At 42.0% G+C, this 24105-nt stretch overlaps 1 protein-coding gene across 1 annotated transcript in view; it reads right to left on the minus strand.

Annotated features, from left to right (window-relative positions):
- The window catches only part of alg2 (ALG2 alpha-1,3/1,6-mannosyltransferase), a 78089-nt gene extending 54787 nt beyond the window's left edge, over positions 1–23302 (minus strand). Inside the window, exon 1 of the mRNA XM_030394531.1 lies at positions 22958–23302. The gene's annotated coding sequence lies outside the window, so the exon portion shown is untranslated. The remainder of the gene's footprint in view (positions 1–22957) is intronic.
- Between the last annotated feature and the right edge of the window lie 803 nt (positions 23303–24105).

Genomic DNA, 24105 nt, shown 5'->3' on the forward strand with positions numbered 1-24105 from the left:
ACTCAGTCTGGGGAAAACATTGTAAAATGTTTTAATGTCTTCTGTGGCTCTGGGGCAGCTTTGTCAAGTCTCAATATTACTCAAATAGCATCACCCAAGTTCATCAGATTTGACAACATGAAAGGTCATCTGGGGGCGTTCAGTTTGATAGAAGTGGGCCTCTTAACAAGAACTGATCAGCTGCTCCCAGAGAGGAAGATGAAGAAGAAGACGAAGAAGCTGTTTCCACCTTCTGTTTCTTCCTGGGTATCAATACCAATACTAGCTGACATTAAATAATATTTGCAACTTGCCCAATGGAAATGAAGACTTCTCTGAGGACTTGTACTCTGGAAGACAGCTGAGGCGACAGGTATGGTTTCCTTTTCTTCTTCGAGGTTTATTGGCAGTTGGTACACAACTGCTTTTGTTTCCAGTTTGCAACCTCTTCTTCCTCTATTCTGTCTATTACTGCCATACACAATGGCATACCACCACTTCTAGCCTAGTTTAATCCCTCCAGAACTTGTCAATGTAAAAGGTTCCTAATTCATGTTTTTTTATTTCTTTCATTTGTTGCGACATCTCAGAAGTTTGCTTAAAATTCACCTGGAATCACAGCAACTCAAGCGTCTCTTTATAAGAGCTCTTTGCTGGAAGCCAGTCGATAGTTCATCTTAGCGGTGCATAAAGTCACATCCCTTTGAGTGGATCTGTCCAGCAGCATTCAACAAATTAAACAAATTATCCATTGTATAGGCAACCAAGACAGATGGGATACATCTAAATTTTCACGTCACGTTTCAATCCATGGTCAATGAAAAAGTGATTCATAGATCTGAATTGCTTCAAATTTTTTTAAAGAGCTCCATTAATGGAATGAAACATTGAAAACCAACCAGCTGTGCTAGTTGAGGTTAAGAAGGGGGCCAAACTGAAAGGCTTTCTGATGTTCTCAGCAGAGGACATCATAGCATGAGAAAGAGAGAGATAGAGGATGTTTTCGATGTATTTTTCAGAAACAACTCCAACCTTCCACTAACACATAAGCAAAAACACATAAACACACGCACAAACACATTGGCCAATCCCCTCGCCGCCCTGCGGTGCACCTCTGGGGGGGTTAATGGACGAGCTCACTCACCCTGATACTTTCCTCCCCCCTTGAGCTTGTCTTCCACTGCCCCTCTCCTCCCACTCCCCTCTTTTTTCCCACTCCACTAGTGTTTTCCACCCCAGTGGAAATAAGGAGGGGTGGGTGGCAGGGTGGTTCAGTGTACACAGGAAAATGGGTCAGATACAGGAAAGGATGAGGGGGGCTTCTATCGCAAGCATCCAGTTGTGTAGATGCTGGGGGCAGGTTTCTTTTGAGTGTGTGTGTGTGTGTGTGTGTGTGTGTGTGTGTGTGTGTGTGTGTGTGTGTTTGTGTGTGTGTGTGTGTTGAGGTGACTGGGGTGAGCTGGTGGTGAGAGTCCCCAGGGTGACACCACCCTCAGGCACATGCTGCTGGTCCTTCTCTCACAAAGGCACACACAGATGTTTCTGTTGTCTATCATCACTTACACCTTTTTAGGTTTGTATTCATATTCCGCTAAATGTTCAACAATACAACCTTTATAACACGTACGACTGCAGCACTACATAAAAAAGAAGCCTTGACAAAGTGATATTAACAGTCGTAGCTGTATCCAGGCGCTCTCATCTCTTACATCAGTCTGAGCAGGGTAAACAACGCACTAATTTAATCTCATCAACAAGTAACTCTATTTTGACACTCGTTGTATACGTCGTTGTGCGTGTGGGTGTCTTTGTTGTGTGTGTGTGTGCGAGCGCGTGCATGTGCGCATGTGTGAATGGTGTTGATGCGTAGGAGACAGTTACGTGTTTTGGCTTACAACATGGCTGTCGATGGATTGAGTTGTCATGACGATTTTTAGTAGGATTTCACCATGGTGACCATGACTGGACACACACACACACACACACACACACACATAAGTGCACACATACGCACAATTTTAATCCTGTGCAATTGAATATTTAAATAAGTATGACACACTTTAGTCTATTTATTTATTTATTTTTTTTTCTTTTTACTTTTCACACAAATGCAGTTCTGCCTGACCCAGTTTAGGGAAGAAAACAGGCTTTCTGTCAAAAACAGCTCCTGCTGCCACACTATCTACTACAGATCATTAAAAACCCAGATAACCCGCTTTTAAATTTAAACATTTGGATATGAACGGAAGGTCTTAACATGTCCACTTGGTTCATTGTAGACCCAACCCAGGACCAGAGTTTGCCAGGTCCAAATTATTCTAATCTATTCACATAGGGTTCCTTTGAAATGCCTTGAGTCTCAGGTCTGTGCGTCAACATATTTAGTACACAAGTAGATCTTGAAGAACTCACTATCACATTTGACCACATGGTGCACTATCATTATTGCAGGATATAAGGTTTTTTTTTTCCACGTGAGACAAAGAGTTTGAACCTCGAAGTTCAGACGGAAATCACTTGTACTTTTTCAATTTCACTGGCGGCTTGTCACGCTGCTGCCTTGATGTTTATTTGTTTAATTGGGGTCCCATTTACATTTTCCCATTCAGACCCACCACCACCCTTGAATCCTTGCATCACAATAATGCAGAACTTGTACATTTAAATAACTTTTAACTTTTGCACATTCCTGTACAATCTGTTTCTGATTCTGATTCTGATTTAGAGGAAAGTATACGATAAAGCAGAGGCATGCTTTAGGGTGTGGTTACCTTATGATTGACAGGTTGCTACCATGGCATGCTGTCAGTTCATTATCATGCTCTCCAAATATGGTCACTTCCTGCTTAAAAAAAAAAACAATGAAAAAAAAAGACTTCAAAACAGTAATCTACAAACCAAAGGGTGATGTCACGGTGGGTTTACTCTTTTGTCCACCACATTTTTGATTTTGATTGTCCTCATTTCTAGCTGGTCCCTTTCGGATTAGTTTTTGATTTTCAAATTGGTTAATATAAGCTTCAAGTAGTTTCCCCATTGGTCCATTTTGGAGCAGGTGTAAAGATACCAACACAAAGAAACTCAAGCTTATTTGAAGGAGACAAAAAAGGTTTAACAACTGTTACCTACACTGTTTCAAACATCCTGCCATATAACTTGTTCAATTTTGACCTACCATACTTGCCGTAGGTGTGTCAACACATTTTTCCGTAGGAAGGATTGCATCAAAATATCATCAAAGTCTGTTTTACAGGTCTTGGGGAGCACTGCTTCATATGTGAAAGAAGTTCCTCCTGTGTGAGCTGTGCCAAGTCTGCTAAATTGCCTCAAGTGATGTCACTTGACTCAGAGTTGGTTGAGAATTACTAGTTTGGAAATAAAAAAATCTAGAGGTGTGGAGTGAGTTCACTACACACCTGTTGTGGGTGACGTAGGTGCCAGAGTTTGACATCAGATAAAATAAGATGATATCTCAGCATCAACAGTGATCCTTTTTTTTTGTTACTCTTTGAACTTCAGATAAAGAAATTTAGGCAAACTGGCTATTTTTGCAACCTGCCTGAATGTGTTTTGCCCCGTCAGGCTTCACTGTGGCATTGCGAGTACCCAGAACTCTGCACTTAATTTGGTGAGTGCAATGCTTCCATAAATGATACAAATGATGGCCAACACTATGAAAATGAGACCCAAATTGTGCATCTTAAAATATTATAGTAGGTTTAACTTTCTCTTTTGTGTTCTGACATTTCATCTCTGAAGCCACAGTCTGCTCTGAGTTGAACTTTAAAGTGCAGTTTTCACTGCCTCACACACGTGCCTACATGAGCTCTGTGTCACTAGTGCATCTGTAGCATCCGTGATCCAAACTTGACACGTTTTTACAGTGCGGTGACAAGAAAGACGCAAGAGCACGACCGTAGGTTAGAAGGTCATAGATCAGTTGACCATTTCGACCACGACTCTTTCACACAGGAGCGACATTCGCCTACATTGTGTCTCCCACCTACACAGGACGCAGTCAGACGTCAGCCAGTCACACACAACAAAGCTTTGACATCATGGCTGACATGACAGCTAAGCAGGAACAGCTGTCTAGTAGTTCCAGGCCACACCACAGGAGAGTGACGCAACAGTGTGTGTGTGTGTGTGTGTGTGTGTGTGTGTGTGTGTGTGTGTGTGTGTGTGTGTGTGTGTGTGTGTGTGTGAGAGAGCGTAGGAGTGTGTGTGTGTTGTGCTGCATGAGAGTCCGGGTCAGCAGTGCGTCTGTATAGGATAGACAGCGTTGGTGTGGTCAGTGTGGGAGAGATGAGTCACAAGGTCAAGCTGAAGTTGCATTCCAGCGAAGGGGGAAGAAGAGTAAGAGAGGAGAACAGTCAGAGAAAGTGAGAGCAGTCAGTAGTCAGATAGAGGCGAGGGGAAAAGCAGATGTGACAGACAGACAGAGGCAGTTTTTGTTTTAGCGATTTGGTAACACATCCTCATGTAAATCAAAATTTGGACTAAGTAGCCCAAAGCGAAGATCTCATGAACTGTGCGATGAGGTTAAGTCCACACAAACGGACATGTGTTTCCATGCTCTGCTGTGCTACGTGTTCATGCTGCGTACAGATAGTCGTGTGTGTGAATGGTCCGCTCCGCTGGGGAAAAGAGGGAATCCTGCCCAGACATTCCATGGCACAGATTCCCAAAGAGTTTCCACTACAAGAAAGACACACACTTATACACACACACACATGCTGCCTCTCGGGATGAATTCCTGTCTCATGTACAACAGGAGACAAAGACAAAGCAGAGGACATTGACAAGGAGAGAGGCACCCTCACAGCTAATAACCTATAGGTAGGTGCTCGATCAGGCGGGTTTGTTACAGTGAACTTGCATGGTATGTACCCGCAGCATGCATGCAGCATGCAAATCCATAGCAGGACACAGCTCCAAATGGGGCTTCCCATCATGCAAAGTAAGGACAGTCCCTCCGATACAGAAGAAAAAGTTACTTCTGCACAGTGAAATACACAAGAACGATTATGAATGAATATATTAACACCTATGTGGTGAGTTTAATCATGCTTCATCACACAAAAGACAAACGAGAGAGAGCTGAAAATAGTCCACTAAATATTTTATTTACATGTCAGCAGGGTAATGTCATCTGACTTGTCATAAGACTCTAAGCAGGTATGACACAAGGGAGATGATGTTAACATCGGAAATTATGGGGAAAGAATTGAAAGCAATGTTGACTATAAAACTATTTTCTCAAAACTTATTTTTTAACACAGTGCTGCACACAAAGGGTAAAAAGTACAAAATCAAAACCACCCTCTAGTGTGCAGAAATCATCAACCAAAATCAAGCGATGACAAAAACTCAGCTGTCACTATGAACCGCATGTTAACAAGAGTCTACACCCATGCCAGCAGCTCTGTAAGGTGTTACGTTAATACTCTTGAGTTTGATGCTAACATCAGCATGCTAACATGATCACAATGACGGTAACATGTTCAGCAGGTCATTATCACTTCTTATAGCATCTTAGCATGCTAACATTTGCTAATTCACACTAAAGTTAATCAAATCCACAGCTAATGGGAATGTTGTTAGTTCTGCAGGCATATAGCCATAAAACATATTACTGGACAAGTTGGAATTGAAATACAGACAGTCGTGTGTGTGTGTGAATGGAATGAGTACTTATCTATTTTACTAAGACTATGTTTTTGGTATATCAAGATTGTATAGGGATAGATTTTAGGGAATCTGGACAGACAAATAAAGGAAATGTACGTTTTATAAATCAGATCAAAATCACATTAGGAGGTTTTTAAATTTGATTTCAATGGGATTCCTACAGATGCGTTTCAGTCAGGACGCTCTGACCACTCATACTGAATTTTTAAAGCATCTTTTGTGTCACTTCGCATCGCAACACAACAACTATGTCAAATCCAGAGAGATGGAAGTGCATCAGAGAGACTGATACAGAACTACAAAACCAACTGACAGTTCATAGTAGTTACTTGAAGAACTGAAGAAGTCTGATGCGCTTCTTGTAACACCAGTCACAGAAAGAACAAGCAACAAAATGAACTGTGACAGTGACGTGACATAAAGCCTGTCGCATCAAGTTAAAACCCTGCAGCCAAGTAAAAACAGAGGCGGTCTACTTTACATAACAGTGAAGCAAGTACAACTTTTCCTCTCTCATTCTGCCACCGTCTCTTTGGCAGCGCCAAACAGTTCCTCTCCTCCATCAGAGCCCCCACATCCAATCCATCCAATCCATCCATCCATCCATCCATCCATCCATCCATCCATCCGCCCGCCTTTCCACCACTGTCCCCACCGAGCAGGAGTGGGGCAGTGGAGCATTTCCACAGCCGTGGCCAGGAGAGCATCCAAGGCGTCACGGACACACATACATACACACACTCTCACACAATTGCAGTTCCACAAGCTTTCCAGATACACACACATACACACACAGAAACTTGAAACGCCAGGAATTATGTAAGTCCCAGGCATACCTTATGTAAAGACCAGATACGTTCATGGAGAAAAGAAATATCTTGACCATGGAAAAGATATCTTTGACAGCCGCATGTGCCCTTACAAAAACACACACACACACACACAAACACACACAAACAACCAGACACAATAAAGGCTACTACTCTTGGTCATTGTTGAGGTAATGGCTACTGCTTATGCCACTGTGGTTACCTCATGTATTCTGTTTCTATTCCTGTCTGCTTTGAATATGATGACTATTCCTGCATTTCCTGGTTGTGTGTGCACGTGTGTGTACTCCCTAAAGCCCCTATCTACGTGTATCCATTAGAGCTGATAAGTGACGAATTACAGCAGCTGTCTTTCAGGAGAAGATAAAAAAAATAAAAAAAGACGCACACAGTGACAGATATAGATCCCTGCTTTGCATGTTGCAGTTGTTTTGGATGTTCGCTGCACATTCAGCTGATATTTGAATGGGAGCACTGCCGCTGATGGATGGCGAGATAAAACGGGATCTTTCTCTAATGTCCGTACCCGAGTGCGCTGCCAGGTTATTTGAAATCATTTCTACGTTGACAAGTGGAAATGTGCAGTGACATGAAGCCCTGCTTCCCCCCCCTCAGTGTGGAAAGCAAACCGGAGCGGTGTTATTAGCCGTGTTTCCACAGTGGAAGCCTGTTCCTGGATAGAAGCTGCAGTGGAAGTTCCCCCTCATGGATTGAAAGGAACACGAGGAGGGAAAGAGAGAGCAGAGGAAGGACTGAGTGGTGAGTGGTGAAAGAGAGGGCAACAGAGAGAGGACAGTGTAGCCAGAGACAGAAAATGAGGAACAAAGAGTAACGTAGGAGGTGAGTGGAGCAGAGACAGTGATGTGACGGTGTTGTTGAGGGGGGGGGGGGGGTGTCAGGCCATGACATCAGCCTTGATGTCATGGCCTGCCATTGAACTGAATCTGGTCTGGAAACCGTCTGAGAGACTTTAGAAGCAGCCTCTGCCTTATTCTGTTCAGACCAAATAGACCAACAAACACATCATTAAAGGAGCCCTTTGGAGTTTTTAACCACTAATGGTGCTGTGGAGCAATCTTTTATTTCGCGTATTCTCATTCTTCTTGCGCTTTACTAGCACGCACACGAGGACATGGGTGACTTGACACACATTCCCAATGACTGAAAAAAAGTGATGAGTTGAATGCAGGCCATAAACCACAGAAGAAAACAAAAAAGAACCAGGAGAAACAATGTGTAAGAATTGGCCACCTGTCAAAGGTCACTTCAAACTCATCAGACCCCTAATTGCTGCCAACTGTAGCCCACGTTGGCTAGTTAGCCATGCAGTTAGCGGTCCAGACTGAGAGCGCAGAGAGGTATAATGACATAGAAAGGGCTGGGGCTAGCATGTTAACACGCTAACTTCGGTAGATATATCTCTGCAACACAATTAATACACGTTAGTTCTTCCTATTCTGTGGATAAATTCCCTTTTTGGATGTTTTAAACCAAAATTCATACACATTGCACCTTTAACAGCAGGGTAAATTCAAAGAGCTTGTAACAAGTCATATGACGAAGTAACATTGAAAATGGGGATAATTATGCCAACTTTACTTTAACTGTGCTGCACTGATTTGCTTTTACAACACCAGTATTTTACTGTGCCAAGTTGAACCACACGGCACCTAAGGTGGACCTTCTCCAGAGGGGCCAAACCATGACAACCCCCTTTCTCCCCCTCAAGCAAGCCCATGTTACGAGTCTCAACTCGAAAGGCGTTTTTAAAAGTCTCTGCTTTTAGCTCTCAGTACTTTCATAGCTTCTAACTGAATCTCTGTGGTTTGAAGTTTAGTTTCTCTCCTGTGTTTCTGTTTGTACTTTCAGACATCTGCAGTATTATACGGGTTCATCATTTACACTTTAAACTGTTTCAGAAGTTGTGTTAAGTTACCGCTGATGGAAATCCAACATTTCCTGACTTCATTGCTTCCTAATTAAAATTTCAAATAAATAAATAACAGGGTATTTTCATCGTCAAGAATTGCCAGAAAAAGAAATGTGTTTTAAGCAGAGCTTTGTTAACGGCTATTCTCCGATAACAATGCAGATGGGAAGAGTATTTACAGCCGCTCCTTTGGCCACAATTCTAGAGAAGCATATCATCAAGACACACCTTCATTAGCCTTGTTCTAATGAAAAATAGGAAATCTCTGCCGTGCTTAGTCAAACTGAGTCAAGCTGTGACTCCAAGCACATGTGAAGGCGTTCATGATTTGAAAACTGATGGAAGAAATGCATGACAGATAAAACAGTACAATAGCACTGCACTAGCTGTAATGTCAAGTACGGAAGTCATTGGTCAAAACAATTTATTTCCTCTGTTTTGCCATGTTAACAAGCTGCACTTTATTGGTTTTATTGAGATCATGAGTTATATGTGTCAGTATTACGGAAGAACAAATGAGAAAGAGCTTACGGAATAATTGCCTCGAGATCCCAAAGAAAACTGACTTTTTAACACACTGCGTAATAATTACCTCATGATCCAGAGGCCTTAAAATAAATAATTACACTATGGCAGATCTGGACATTCTTACATTTCAGGTAACAAACAAAATATGGATTTTTCTTTCCATGACCACGTTACTGAAATCAAAATATACTTTCAAATGAACTATAAACAATAATCATGTTTCATCACATTCTGGGGGTCTCTGATTAAATAGTTACACACATTCTTGGGCCAGTCAGAATGATACATTCTCTGCGGTCATGTTACAATCCAAAACAGTAACGTCATCTCGTGTGAGCAAAAATGTCATTTTCTAATGACCCCTCAGCCACTTATTGGGAGTGGATTTCAAAGCAGCACAGCAGCCAGCCAGAAAGAGGCCTCGATGAGGTTATTTATCTCATAAGCACACAACTTTCCAAACATTACACAACATTACTGACCAAACATTTAGACAACACAACCCTCTCTCTAACAGAGCTAGTTAGGTGAATCACATCCGGTGAGTAAGCAGATTATTCAACAGAAAGGGAGGGGAGATGTGCTGTCTCCTTCGTCCCAGTGACAGAGCCAAAGCCGCTCTGATGGTCACTCCCACTAATCACCGCAGGATCAATAGCACTCAATCACAGATATTTCACACTAACGCACTTGCTGACTTACAAGGCACAGCTCACTGCTGCATCACTATTGTAATAATAGCCTTCACAGGGACAGTGTCGTTGAACAGAGAACAGTTTCTGCCCAACATTAAGGAAACACACGTTTAAATTCTTTGAAAGATGGATGGCCAAACTGAACCTAATGCTGGAGTCTGCTAAACACCTTGTTTCCACACAGTTGTGTTTTGCGTTACATAAGCCTCTAGTATTAAATGCAAGTAAATACATTTCTTTACGGATATATAGAAACAACACAGCTAACGTTAGAGAGAAGCTAATTTTACATATTTCATCCACCTTATTCCTTGCTCTCATGATACCTTATGCAAATTGTGGGTGTTACTTCCGGCATCACATGACACTTAACTGGAACCAGCATTTTCCAACGTAACATGACACTAATACTATTTCTCCACGTGATTGGTGCGGCGTAAGATCCATTCATGAAGATCTAGGTTTGCGCCTACAGACGTATCACACTATATAAAAAGTTCTGTTAACTCAGGAGTTACTCTGCTGTGTTATTTCTTCTGTGGCTCTAAAAGAGACTTTCAAAAGTTCTGAAATAAAACACAGATGATGACATCAGGTCATCAATCTATTGAGTTGCATTATGGGAATTGCAGGATTCTTCGTTTTGGGAGCCCGACTCAGCTAAGAGTCAGGATACCTCAGTCTTTACTGCTTTGATTTTGACCTTTTTTCCTGTTGATTCCCCCAGTTTTATATAAATGTAACAAAAATGTGAGATTGTACTACAGGTAAAGGTGAAAATATGTGTTCCGAAAATGTGTAATGCTTTAAAAGAAAAAAAACTTTGCCTGCTGCTGCTGACATCACATAATCGAGCTCTTCTGTCATTTGCCTTGATCGAACGTATGAAAACCATTACGAAGTGTTTAGATAACAAATGTTTACGAGCAGGGTTCAGATCATGTCCACTGGTTGCTCGCTTTCACAATAGCTGTCACACTTCCAGGTGACCTACATAGAGATCAAACTGCAGCGGATCATTATGTATGCATCAGAGCTTTGAAGAGAGAAAGCAGGACCGTGGTGGTCTTAACTTGGCAGAACCTCGAGCCTCAGAAACCTCCAGTGTGGTTGGAGCCCTATTATGTGGTCATTTGAGTGTATGTATGTGTGTGTGTGTGGGAAAGAACACTGGGAGCGCACGTCTTCAAATGATGCAAAAAGACGTTTTTTTAAACATAATTTCACTGTGTTGTAATTACACCAGCAGGTGGGCGTTTGGATGTAGGCGTACCGACAATTAAACAGATTTTTGATTTCCAATATTCCTGAAAATTACACATGACGCTGGAACTCCCTCTGAACATCTTGCATCAGCAGCAAATTATGTCAGCATTTTTGGGCGCTGCACTCCCACACAACAAGTCAGCGCTTCCAGTCATGGGGAGCGGCATGCGTAAATACTTGCTCTTCAGGTATGCAGCTGGCCGAACATCAGGAGGGTAGTCCTAATGCACCAGGCTTTTTTTTTATGGAAACTTCTGGGAGTGTCTCTCACTGCGCACCGAGGACTTCTGGGAAGATCACAATAGCACCCATGCGTGGTTTGGGTTTATTGCTGGTTGGTGCCCACGCAGCAGCCATGATCCGCCATGTTGCATACGTTAGATTCCCGTACCCAGGTAATTGTTGCCCGGTTTCAATCGTGAGAAGGAGATGGAATTTAAATGTCAGAGGTGAGATGCAGTGAATCATAAGCGGTGATCTTTGCTTAAGGAAAGGTCAAAGCCAAGGGGAAGACAACTTAAATGACTGAATGAATTCTCTTGTGCAACCCCAGCAAGATGTTAATCACAAACAAGACGCCGCAACACGTTAAAGCGCACTTGACCTTTCGTAACGAGATCGAAGGACAACGAAGAACGAAAAGAAAGAACAAGAAATGAAATATTTTCGAACTTGTGAAAGTTTCTTGTTGCCGTCAATGACGAGGCCGGAATCTATGAGGGCAACTGCATGAGGTTATTCAAGGTCATTCCTGTAGCTTTATAGGACATATATAAGGAAACACCTACATTTAACATTATACTTTCTACTGTTTGTTCCCATTTCAGTCTTTGATTTGTTAATTTGTATTCCTGTCCCGTTGTCTGACAACACTTGATGTTATTTTTCCGTATTAGAAAGGATTTGCAGTGTAAGTCTTTTTGCTTCCTTTCTCCCCTGGACACATCTTTAAAGTTTCCTGTCATACGTGTTTTAAGTATGTTTTATTGTGCAAAGGAACAAAACTCTGACCTCAGCTTGTCGAGCAATCTGTGGTCATAGAGCAAGATGAGAAAACACAATTTCCTTCCCCTTATGCCCGTCATATTTAAAGCCATTAAAAATCATTATGTAGCTGCTGTGTTTCACATTTCATCCAGAGGAGCGGGTAAAAATGAGTGATATCCGTCAAATGAGCTATTTTGATTGCCAAAGAGACTAATTTAAATTCTGAACTGATCCACAGTTATTAATCATGTATCAACAAGTCAAATGAATATAACAAAATGTATTTATTTCAATACATATCATGCTTATGAAGTTTCAATATTTATTTCGATCTGCATGATAAATGTTTTTCAGGGCAGATCTCGAATCAATTTTAAAGCACATTTAGTACGTAAATGTTCCAACCTGACAGACCAACAGCTCTCAAAACGAGACCCAAATAAGAAGTGAAACTGTCGCTTAGTTTCTGGTTTTGACTGACGGAAATATGCTTCACATTGTCAGATGATGAAACTTACTAAATAATGTCATGTGAGTGTCGAGTTAGACACTTTGGCATAAACTTAAGGTGGACAGTTTTCTCTTTCAGCGGCAGACCATCCCAGAATTTGCAAGTTTGTCCAGCACTATGTGATAAAGAGTTGTTTTTTAACAGTGATCATTTTAGCAACATTTTGAGAAGAATAAGGGGGAATATCAATGCTTGTCAACTTCTCATAAAAATTATTAATTTTCTTTAGAAGTTCCTAGTTTTACACCCACTGCATTTATTTAGGTTTCACAGGAACCCTTCTAAAGAGGATTTGATCTCTGCGGACCCAAATATGCAGGTGTGAAAACTCCCTAAAGGTTAAATCTTTTAAGCGATCTACAGACCTGTCAAGAATTATTCAGTTGCATCACTTTTACGTTTATTTTCCAGAAAAATATCTGCATATTTAGAATTTAACACTCGTGGCTCACTGCAGATCCCACAAGGCCAGTTATGTAAGTCTGCCATCCGTGAACTTTTCGAAAGGTTTGTGTGTTAAACGTCAAAATGGTGACACTGCATTGAAAAATTATATTAATCCCATTCACCTACACTGAACAAAATATCAAAGGTTAATGGGGTTCTGACTAATTATCACACGTAATGAGTCAACTGGTAAGATAAACTTGTAGATGCAAGCACTCCAGTACTAATACACACATGTGCTCACTCACAAACAGACACGGGAGGAGACATGATCAGACAAGTTCCTCCCTGAAAGCCAAGACTTGTTCCCTCTAAGATGAACTGCGTACCTGAAGTTCATTAGGCATAAACTTATTATGTCTCCTGAACAATGGAGTCTCTGCACGGCATTTCATTCATGCACTATGAAAGAGAGAGAGGACGGAAGCTTGGCTGGTCGTCAGTATTTGTTAACCCTTGGATGGATAATTGAAATCAATACATGTCTCAATAAAGGTGTTTCTGACCCGAGTGCCACAGACGAGCTCAGAGCAGAATACTTGCAATGCAAGTCAAACGGCTGTGACATTTTAAACAGAAAAAAATACGGTGATGATGCAACACAACAGACTAGATCATTGAGCTTCCATTAAACATGGCTGATTACTGCAAAGTTTTTTTTTACCTTAATCTCACCGAGAGCAACACAAAGGACAGGAACACCCTGTAACGTCACCCGCTTACACACTTAGACACTTTCACCCCTGGCTGGTGGCAGCTCAGGACAACCACAGTGTGATCTGTTGGCCACTGAGCAGCTAAACCGGAGCAGTCGCAGGACGCTCAAGGGCACTTCTGGGGACGTAAATAGGAGAAATGCGAGTTTTCCTCATTTTTTTCCACCAAAGCAGATAAGGCAAATCTGAATATAAAAAAGAATTGAAAATCACCCTCTGCAGCTTCCCCGAAACCCAAGTGATCCTGCTGAATTGCTCCCTTTGTTTGATTAACAAAACCAAAAATATTCAATTTATGATCATGTATGATCTAAAGAAGCAGTGAATCCTCTTTTGAGATGGTGGAACCAGCAAATGCTTCTACTTGAAATGATTAATTGAATAGCAGCCCAATAATTTTGCTCGACTAATCGATAAGGTGACTAATTGTTAAAGCTGTAATTCAAACTTCTTAATACTTACATACGAACTATGCACCTAATTGAAAATAACATGATATACAATGTATATGTCATCTTAAATATAATGTTCATCAGATCTCCTTTAGAATAAATCCACATTCAGGCATATTTAAGGAAGACATTCTGACATGTCACAGTAGGAAGATAATAAAGTGACAGTTGCACGCTTCAAGTTCAGGTTCCTGCACGATACTGCGCGCGATGACTAACTGTCACACAGTTACGGCTTACTGTGATATTTGAATAGCACAAAGCCATCGTCATTGTTATTACTAACACCTGAGCTTTCCTACTGTGACAAGTCAGAATGTCTGCTTTGAAAAAGTCCTATAATAGAGCAACACTAATCTCACAGATGAGGACACATTATCCAAGATTATAGACAACAGGGCATGATACACCATGTCAGCAAGAGTTTAAAAGCAAAAGTATTCCTTTTTAAACCTCTTGCACTATGTTTTTAATTCAAGACAGCCTGTGTGTGATACAGCCCAGTTGCAAGAATAAAATGTTGGAATCGTACGTTTTTCTGTTAACTACGGATACATTACCGTTGTGCATTTCATATATATCATCCCAACAGATCACATTTCAGCACTTTTTCACATACTGCCTTGACACTGGGTTGGACTTTGTAGGAGGATGTGATAGCTACATTAGATGGCTGCTAAGCAAGAGACCATTGAGAGACATTTGTATCGCGTAACCACTGGATATTTTTAAAACCTACGTCGGGTCATTTTTCAGCAGTTTTAGCAGCAACAAATCTGGATATTTTTGACGTGATGTCTGGGAAAATTTCAGCCGTGTTTGGGGCGACAGAACCTGGTAAGCCAGGTTAAAATGTCCCTGTTCCTGCAGCAAATACGATCACCTTAATCAGTAGATCAGATGATTGGTTGCAGAATGTTTTCTTTTCTTTTGTAATTTTTCTTTTGTTTGCAGTGCAAAGTGTTTTAACTCCCTGTTACAGTGACAAAACAGCAGAGCACACAATTTCCTCACAAAAGGATCTCATCACACTACTTTTTTTGTCCACTTCAATATTTAGGTCAGCGTAACTTACCCTAACCAAGAGGTTTTTGCATCCAAACCGAACGATAAGCAGCTGTCACCATTTAAACTGAAAATTGCACCTAAAGAAATGTAAAGTTTCGACATATCCATGGTTTTGCAGAAACATACATTGCCAACATTTATTCTGGCGATTGGCTTGAGTGATAGTATTGACTGTCTGTAATACATCATGCATTTTTTTTTTAGTCAGTGAGCAACTAAAAAGTGAGGGGAAAATATTTTGCTTTTGATCCACTGACCACTTCGACTTGATCTGTAATCAGATATTTCAAAAAAGTATCAAAAAGTGTCAGCAGGGGGGAATAGCCCAAACAAGGAAACTTTCCACCTCTACCCACGGCTGTGACTCATGCAGAAATGCAACCACTTGTTTATCTGCAAGTGTGAGTGGGCGTGTGTGTGTGTGTGTGTGTGTGTGTCTGCCCGTGCACATGCCCATGTGGTCAGTGTGCGACCCAGTGTCATTACTCTGAGCGTCAAACACCGTGCACACATTTAGACCCCATACGCTGAGTAGAAATCACAGAAAACACACACACACACATTCTGCTCAAGTGTTGAATATCTGAAGGGTGACGAAGACACTGACTCAGCTACTGAAATGTCATCACTCCTTTATATGAAGTAAGCCCGAACTACAATTACAAGCTGTCAGGCAAATACCTGGGCTGAAGGTGTGGGAGTGGCATGAGCGGAGGCGAAACTAATCGAGGAGTGCAGGGCAGTCAGCCCAAAAGCAAGGCACATATGTGAATAACTAAAGGGCAACTGTTTCTCACACGGGCGCAAATGCAAGTAAATTCATCGACAACTACATGTAAACACTTTGACCTGCACCTGAAATTCCCAGGCTTTAAAAATAACATCCACTGCATCATTCTAGGGCCCTCAACAGCATGTTTGATATTAAGTTTATTTATAGATTGCGTCAAACATTAGCTTCATATCACTTACTTCACCGTTCACTGTGGGCGTTTTCCTACTGTGTCTGAGCCACAAGGAGATTCTGCCTGTTTTTCGGCTGATATCTCGATCTCAACACGATCGGAGGGGGAATCCTGCGATGCTTCAACTCAAATGACAGAACCACATCACACACCTTATTACAAACACATATACTAATAGCTGTTCCTGTTTCTGACATCTCCTAGAAAATGGCCTTTAAACAACTGCCCACACGAAGGTGACTCATACACCCACTGTTCAAATATTTCCACTCACATACTATCTTACAAATTGCACCCACGCACACTTAAATTCGCCGCCGGTAGTTAAGTTGTAAACTTAATACCTGCAGTAGTGACACAGTTTGTTTTTTTCCAGTTACCTCACATGACAGGTCAGCGGGTGGGCTTCTGACTGGCAGGTGCATGGTTATTTATTGAAAACATTTCTTTCTCTTTTTTTAAGCGAGATGACGTAAGTGACCACAGACACAGAATCAATTAAAACTAGACAGTTTTGGGATTGAGTGTACAAAACAACAACAGCTGGCAGACATGTGCCTGGAAATGTTTCATCTGACGCTGTTGCTCAATACCAACCTTTCCTAATGTCAATATTCCATTGTGTTCAATGTCTTCAGGGGCTATGTGGCGCACAAAGTTAAAGGTTAAAGTTAACTCCTCCAGTTTTGCATATTAAAGTGTGATTACAGGTCTTGGGGAGTCCGACTGCATATTTGTAGTACTATAAAGCTTTATTTTGTGGATCCAGAGGAAGCTGTGTGTTATCTGATAAATTGCCTCCAGTGATGTCAATCAGTAGCTAAGTTGCATTATGGGTGTGGAACATGTGGAATAAAAAAGGCAATATCTCTGCCTCTCTGTTCTGCTGGATTGATTTGGATGATTTGTTTTCAAGCTGTCTGAGTCTAACAGTGTCTAATTGGCCAGCGGACTACGTTACCCACAATGCTTAAGGTTGGATCACATATCCTGCGTGAGCAGTGCATGTACATGGCAGAACATAATTGATTTTCATGTTGGTACCCATGTAAACAGGTGAGAGCAGGGCTGCAGCAGCGCTTCATCCAGAGATCTGGAGTATTGCCTATTTTTCCCTCAACATGTGAGCAGTTCTCTGCAAAAATACACCCTAAAAACAATCTGTGGACAGTCATATCATCATCACACCAGCAAATATGTCACCGAATATGTCATCCCCCCTGTCTATTTCATCTGGGGCAAAGGAAAATCATGTCATCATCCTTACTGATAATCATCAAAGGCAAATTCCAAGTACAAAGATAAGGCCGGCAGTGTCAACGCTGCAGCAATGACGCTATCTGTGTGAACAAACACACACGTGACCCACAGCAGTGAGGCAACACAGCCACGTTAGCCACTGAGGAACATCAATTTATCAGATTACATGCAGCTTCCTCTGAAACAATAAAAGGCTTCATATTACTTTATCACATAGCCCATGTTGTTGGTAAAATTGGTGGAGTTTCTCTTTTAATATAAAAACCTGGTACCATGAGCATCATAGGGTTAAAAAATCCCATCCAGACATGTTTAAAGAAATATGAAAATAATCTCAACACTTCCCAAAAAAGTTCAACTATACAGTACATTGTTAAATTACACCTACTCGTTCTCCATCAATGAAAACTAAGAATCTATGAATTTATGAATATGCTAAATATTTTGCCTCCCACTTGGGAGTTGCATATTGGACCACAACTGCCTTCCAAACTGGTCAACATGTCACAAAATCATGCTTTTATTTACACATATTAAACAAATTTTAGATGTGCGCTGAGGAAGTTTGTGGTGTCAAATTGTACATATACATTCTGCAACATGTAGGTTAAGTAGCAAGCAAAACACATACAAATACCTGTCCTGTCAATAACACCAGGGTGTGATTGAGGGTGTGAATGCACCATCACTCGCATGGTATCCTTGTTGTTCAGAACCTGTTTAATCGGTGTGCAACTGACATGACTGATAAGCCTGTCCATCAACAGTCCAAGCTCCGCAATAGAAATCATACTTTTAATTACTGATCTGCTGCCACTGCAGTCTCTCATTAAAAACCGAATGACTGCTGTCAGCCACTACCATCTCTGCGCTTGCACTCTGCAACTAGCATTTGTTCCGCCCCTGCACATAACTGCAGACTGGCTAATAATGAGACATATCTGCCCTGTCTGCCAGGCTAAAAGGGTGTAGACAAACTTTTAATCTTCCCGATAATAGTCATTATAAAGTGGTTGAGCCAGTTTTCAGTGAATTGCAGCTTCTATCATAAAACCTGACAATGATTATGTAAGTGGCTACTCCACCTTTTAACTTACATATTTAATCTAGACTTTAATCTGACTTTTCTGTATGTGATTCAGTCTCACATGCTGGAGATACAACTGGGGGGGGGTGGCGGCATCAGTGAGATAATCAGCCACTTAAGAAAGTATGAAGTAAAAGACACCATCATGTGTTGTTGCCTGCTGGATCATGCCTGACACACACCTGCTGCTGTGTGTGAGAGCCACGTATACACTGTCCTTTTCATATGGAGCTTAGAGAAGCTTCTATGTAAGTGCTTCAGGATAGATTTCTGAAGTGATTGGAGAAACACCACAGAGAGAGAGAGAGAGAGAGAGAGAGAGAGCCTTTCACCTGTACACCTCTCCACATACTCACACAAGCCTGCGTCACCCATCACAGATGATGGATCTGACAGGATAAACGTAGCAGCTTAAATCCACACATTTCTTTATAACTATGCAAAACTATCCTGCGCCGGCATAACACAAACATTCACTTGCTTGGCAAGAACAATGGTGAGGAAAAAGTGCATGGTTCCATGGCGGAGGAGGTCGTGTAAAACTGCCACCGTTGTGTACACACACACACACACACACACACACACACACACAAACAGAGGAACATACACAGATAAATGCACACACGAGCAAAAACAAACATGGCGCAGGGATTGACTCGCACCCGCCCTCCAAAATGTACACATAAAGCGTTGAATCGCGCAATCCAATTTTCATTGCAGGGCCATAAAAGACAGAGGTGATAAATCTGCCATCAAACAAGCGAGGGAAAATACAGAACATTACGCACAAGCTGCTGCGCATTACCGCTCACTCTCTCTATCTCTCCACACACACACACACACACACAGGTTTAAAAAAGTGAAAAACACATCATGATAGCATCATATAATGGCCCACAATCCCCGAGTGATATACAGTACACCTCCTGTGCCACGGTTCATGGAAACACTCCTCTCTCCTGTCTTTGGGCACTGGTGTGATAAGGCAGTGATGGGTTGTGTTACTTCACTTGGGTACTCCCGAGGGGAATCCCCCTGGTGCGGCTGTGTGTGCGTGTGCTGTGTTGTCTGTGTGTCCGCAGGAAAGGGAAGAATGCCACCATTGAGCGCCCTGCCATTGCGCCAGCAGGCCTCTCCCCCGCAACCCCGCCCCCTCCCGTCCTCGCCTGCACTCTGACGTACAGTTGGAGCAGATTTGGTGACACGAAGATAAAAGCCTTCCTCTGTTTCTCTCTTTCTCCGCTCTCCTCTTTCTCCAGTGTCACCAGAGCGCTGAGTGCTGGTGCCTTGGCCGTAGACATAGAGAGCTCATTCAAACTGACACAATCACTTTTCACTTCTTGCTTTGCGATAAGCCAGAGCAATCCCGGCACAATATGGCCACCATATAGTCAGCGGCTCTGCGCAGGAAGGCCAAAAGACGCCGGACCAGTGTTTATACACCACGACTGTGCACAAGCAAGCGAGGAAGCACTTTTTTATGCAAAGGGTTGACTTCCTCTATCATAAATCTGACAACACTGACGAGCCTGCAGCGTTTAACAACTCAGTACAGACGCAGCAGACACTCAAACTGTCAGTGTTATTCTTTATTGCCAAGTAATTAGTTTTAGATCCGGGAAGAAAAGGAAAGAACAAAAGGAATTTATTGGATTTGTAAAAATTCAATTTGCCTGGCGGAAAAAGTATGTGGAACCAAAATTCACCCATTCAAGATGTTCCTTTTTTGTCTGTCACAAATTGGCCACCATTTGCCAGCTGAACCAATGTCTGGGGATGGGATTGACCTTGTATTCAGTAAGTTTTGACTTTTCCCTTTCCTGTTTTGTAAAACTAAATGGTAGTAGAATAAAAGCAGCAGATTAAACAGGATATTGGATGAATGGCAGTGAGACGACGACAAGAATAGAGGGTACAAAGAACAAAGTGTTTGGTGAATAGATTTTTAATTTTTTAACTTTTGGGTCGGTAATGTTGGTTAACAAAACTGCACACCTTCTTTTCACGTTCCACCAGCCTTTTGCCCAAGTGAGTGATTAAATAAGGCATTTCTGATTCTGCTCTAATTCAGGACGTAGGTGTCCTTTAAAGATGGAAGTAAAAAGAGATTAACTCTCAAGGGCACTGACTTCAAAGGCAGACAGACAGACAGACAGACAGACAGACAGACAGACTGACAGGAGAAAAATGCATATTTTGCCATGTAGCTTTCAGCACACACTCTCTTATGAAGGCAGTTTTTGTTGCCACATTCTGTTTTACATTTCTAGACTTTATTCTCTATTCGCACTGTGGCTCGGGTTCCTGAAAAAGCCTTATGAAAGTGTATGTTTCACAAAGAGGAAAAGGAGGAAAAATATAAAAGAATGTGACCCAATCGGCAGACTAACTGTTGGCCAGGAATGTCTCTGTGAAACCACAGATCAGTTCAAACTTTACATTTCTTTAGATTCAATTTGACGCTCTCTCTTATCACAGCGCTGTGCTTTTGTGTGGTTATGTTAAGGCACTCGGTTAGGGTTAGGAAAACATCGTGCTTTGGCTTTAAATACCTGTTTTTGGCGGCAAAGGCGGCTGGAGATTTCATCATGTATTTTTTGTAGAAATGTCCATGTGTCAAACATTTGCTAGTTCCAGCTTCCTAAACGTAAGGATTAACTGCTCTTGTTTGTCATCTATGATACTAAATGGCAGATTTGGGGGTTTTGGACTTTTACTTTGACAAAAGAAACTAACAGTAATGAAAATAATTATCAGTTGAAGGCCCAGTATATGGTAAAACGTTGAAGTGAGTCTCCAAAGAAATATATGCAACCAAACCCAGTGCAGTGTCCTGTTAGGTGACAAAAACAAGCGCTTTGTGCCAGTGTGTTCGACCGTGTGTGCGTGAGTGAGTCGTCACCTGACACGCGACGCTGGTGGACGCAGTTGATTACCCACACGTCCAAATTCTATTAAAAGGACACGGTCATAATCTCTAATCACTTCCATGTATGGTGGAATAAGAGAGCAGGTTAATCTGGATTACACGTCACCATGGTGAGGTCACAGCCAAGGCAGCTGATACCCTCGGAGCGTCCAGGAGGAGCAGGAGAGGGACCAGGCAGGTGGGACACAGAGACAAGGAGAGGGAGACAAACAAGGATGCAGACGAGTTATAAAGACAATTATATCCATTCACAAAACTTAACCTCTGAAAGCACGCTCATAGATACTGAGAGGGAACATTGTGAAATAATTAAATAATTGCCAAAGCAAATTATCCATTTATAACAGTTCACCCTACATGACCGAAGCATCGCTTTATAATTCTGATGAGAGGGAGAACAGGAAAGTACAGGACACGCAGAAGAACTTGTGATGTATGCCTATAGGATATGTTTTGCCCTACAAAGTCATGAAGATGGAATTAGGGCAACTTTGAAATAATGTATAACTGTCTTGCTACTTCTATGGAAGCCCATCTCCAAGAGTTTAATACAAAATAAATAAATAAAAAAAACAGATGACAACCCAGTCCTGATTATTTTTTAAAATCCCATGGCGAGTCAGACTTATGAGATCACTTAAGTCATGGTGATGTGATAGAAAGCCATAATGAGATTTTTTTTTAAAGTCAGAATTATGAATTAAAAAGTCAGAAATGTAGGTTAAAAAGTCATATGTCTGAGATAAAAGGTCAATTACGAAATAAACGGTCCGAATTGCGAGTCAAAAGTCAATTATGGGACAAAAGCCAATTACGAGATTAAAAAGTCATAGTTATAAAATAAAAAGTGATTGAGTCAGTGAGGAAGTGATGATACCTGGAGTTACGATGCAGTATCCACTCTGCGGTTAACCCACCTGCCAGTCAAGCTGTTCACAGTCACCTGGCAGTACTACAAACTACTCACAAGTGTCTGAACAGGTGTGAATACTAACTGTGTATAAATGTGAATGAAGAGGGGAAATCCTGGCCACCCTGTCAGACTGGAGTCCCTGGCAGTCTGAGGCCTGGCCGCATGTGATCTGCATGCCCTGCAGCTGATCCTGGCACTGTGGGAGTGACTACAAGTGTTCTCCATCATTAATCACCACTCACTCTTCAGGCACGTTACAAACAAACCAACAGGTTGGATCCCCTGACCATTTCACTGCACACGTGACTGAGATAAACTGGGAGAGAGTGGGTCACTGGGTGTAATAACAATAACAAGCACATGTATGTCTTGCTTTCCTGCAGGCCATATAACATCTGTATGGAGGTGGAACACGGGAGAGGGATTTCCCTGGGCGGACTGGCAAATATTAAGTGCGTAAAGTGTGCGCACAGCTGTTTTCTTTTCTTTCTTTTTTTTTCCTTTTTTTTCCCTTATTAAAACACCTTCAGCCTCCAGCTTCCCGCCCTGACCGCTAAACTTCCCCTTCAGCAGCGGCGTGCAGCCTGACTACAGTGGCTTTCCTCCGACCGGTCCTCTCAGCTAAAAAGTGTCTCGAGTGTGTGCTGAGCTGAGGAAGAAGCAGCGCCGCGGCGCAAAGCTGCAAGCCTTCACATTCACAAACCTGTTGATCAATGGTCTTTTCATTCCCCCGCTTTTCCGAACTTGTCCCCGGGTGAAGAGAGAACCTGTTTTACTGTCGACAGCTCGGGACTACAGTTGTTTCTCTCTGGGTATGACGGTAATATCAGCTGACTGTAAAACTATCCCCCTACGGAAAAGCAGGTTAACACTGAGTGTGCTGATTTTGGAGCCGTGGCTCATGTCAAATTGTATGGCCCAGGTCGCCGAATGAACACGGGGACGCGCTTTACGGCTAAAAATACCTGTCTACGACTATATTTGGCTTGGCTGGATCACAATCACAACGCTAAAATAGTCGGGCCCGCCCCGTTACAATGAATGGGCTCTATGCTATCTCACTCTGCCTCCGTCCTAAATTTAGAAACAAGGCTTGCGTCAATCACGAGCCTCAGTGCGTCAAGGCTTCCCCCCGCCCCCCGGGGCTCATCATTGGTCAGAATTAGGACGCTGGCTGAAGAATACGCGCCTCGTGATTGGCTGTCGTGAATTATTGTTCTCAGCAGCTCCGGAGGGACTTTTTTAATTTTCAGGTTGCCGAGTACGCCAGGAGGAGTGCTTCCTCTCCCGTCCTGAGTCTGCCCTGCCTGGTGGATTACGGTACTTCTTCACTCTGGACACTATTTATTTAACAACGAGTTTTAAGAGAGTTTCAGTGGCCCCCAGCTGAGTCAAACTTACTTTGGCCACGTTTTCTTTATTGCTACATGACATTTGCTCGGATTTTATCCTGAGCCATGAAGCCTACAGTGTTTTTACTAGGCTAAAGACATGCTAAGCAACTTCAATGTGATGTTTTAATATAAAAACAGTCAGGTAATCTCCCTATCAGCCTTCAACATGTATTAGACTAAAAAATCACTCAGATAAAAGGATGAGATAAACCCATTTCCTCGTTCTCTCTTTAAATAAGTGTCAGTGTCCTAGGATGAGGCTTGATGTTGTCATCAGATTCAGGGAGGGAGGTTGTTGAAATGAGCTGATTTCTATCATTGTAAGCATGACTTGTTTCTCTTAGAAAAAATGATAGTTTAAGGCTTTATAAATGGAATAAATTACTTGATGGGATGGAGAATTTCACTAACTTGGGTCGCAAAAGGTCATTAACCCCCCCCCCCCCAATTATGCCAT

Source organism: Sparus aurata, chromosome 17 (assembly GCF_900880675.1).
Source record: "Sparus aurata chromosome 17, fSpaAur1.1, whole genome shotgun sequence".
Lineage (NCBI taxonomy): Eukaryota > Metazoa > Chordata > Actinopteri > Spariformes > Sparidae > Sparus > Sparus aurata.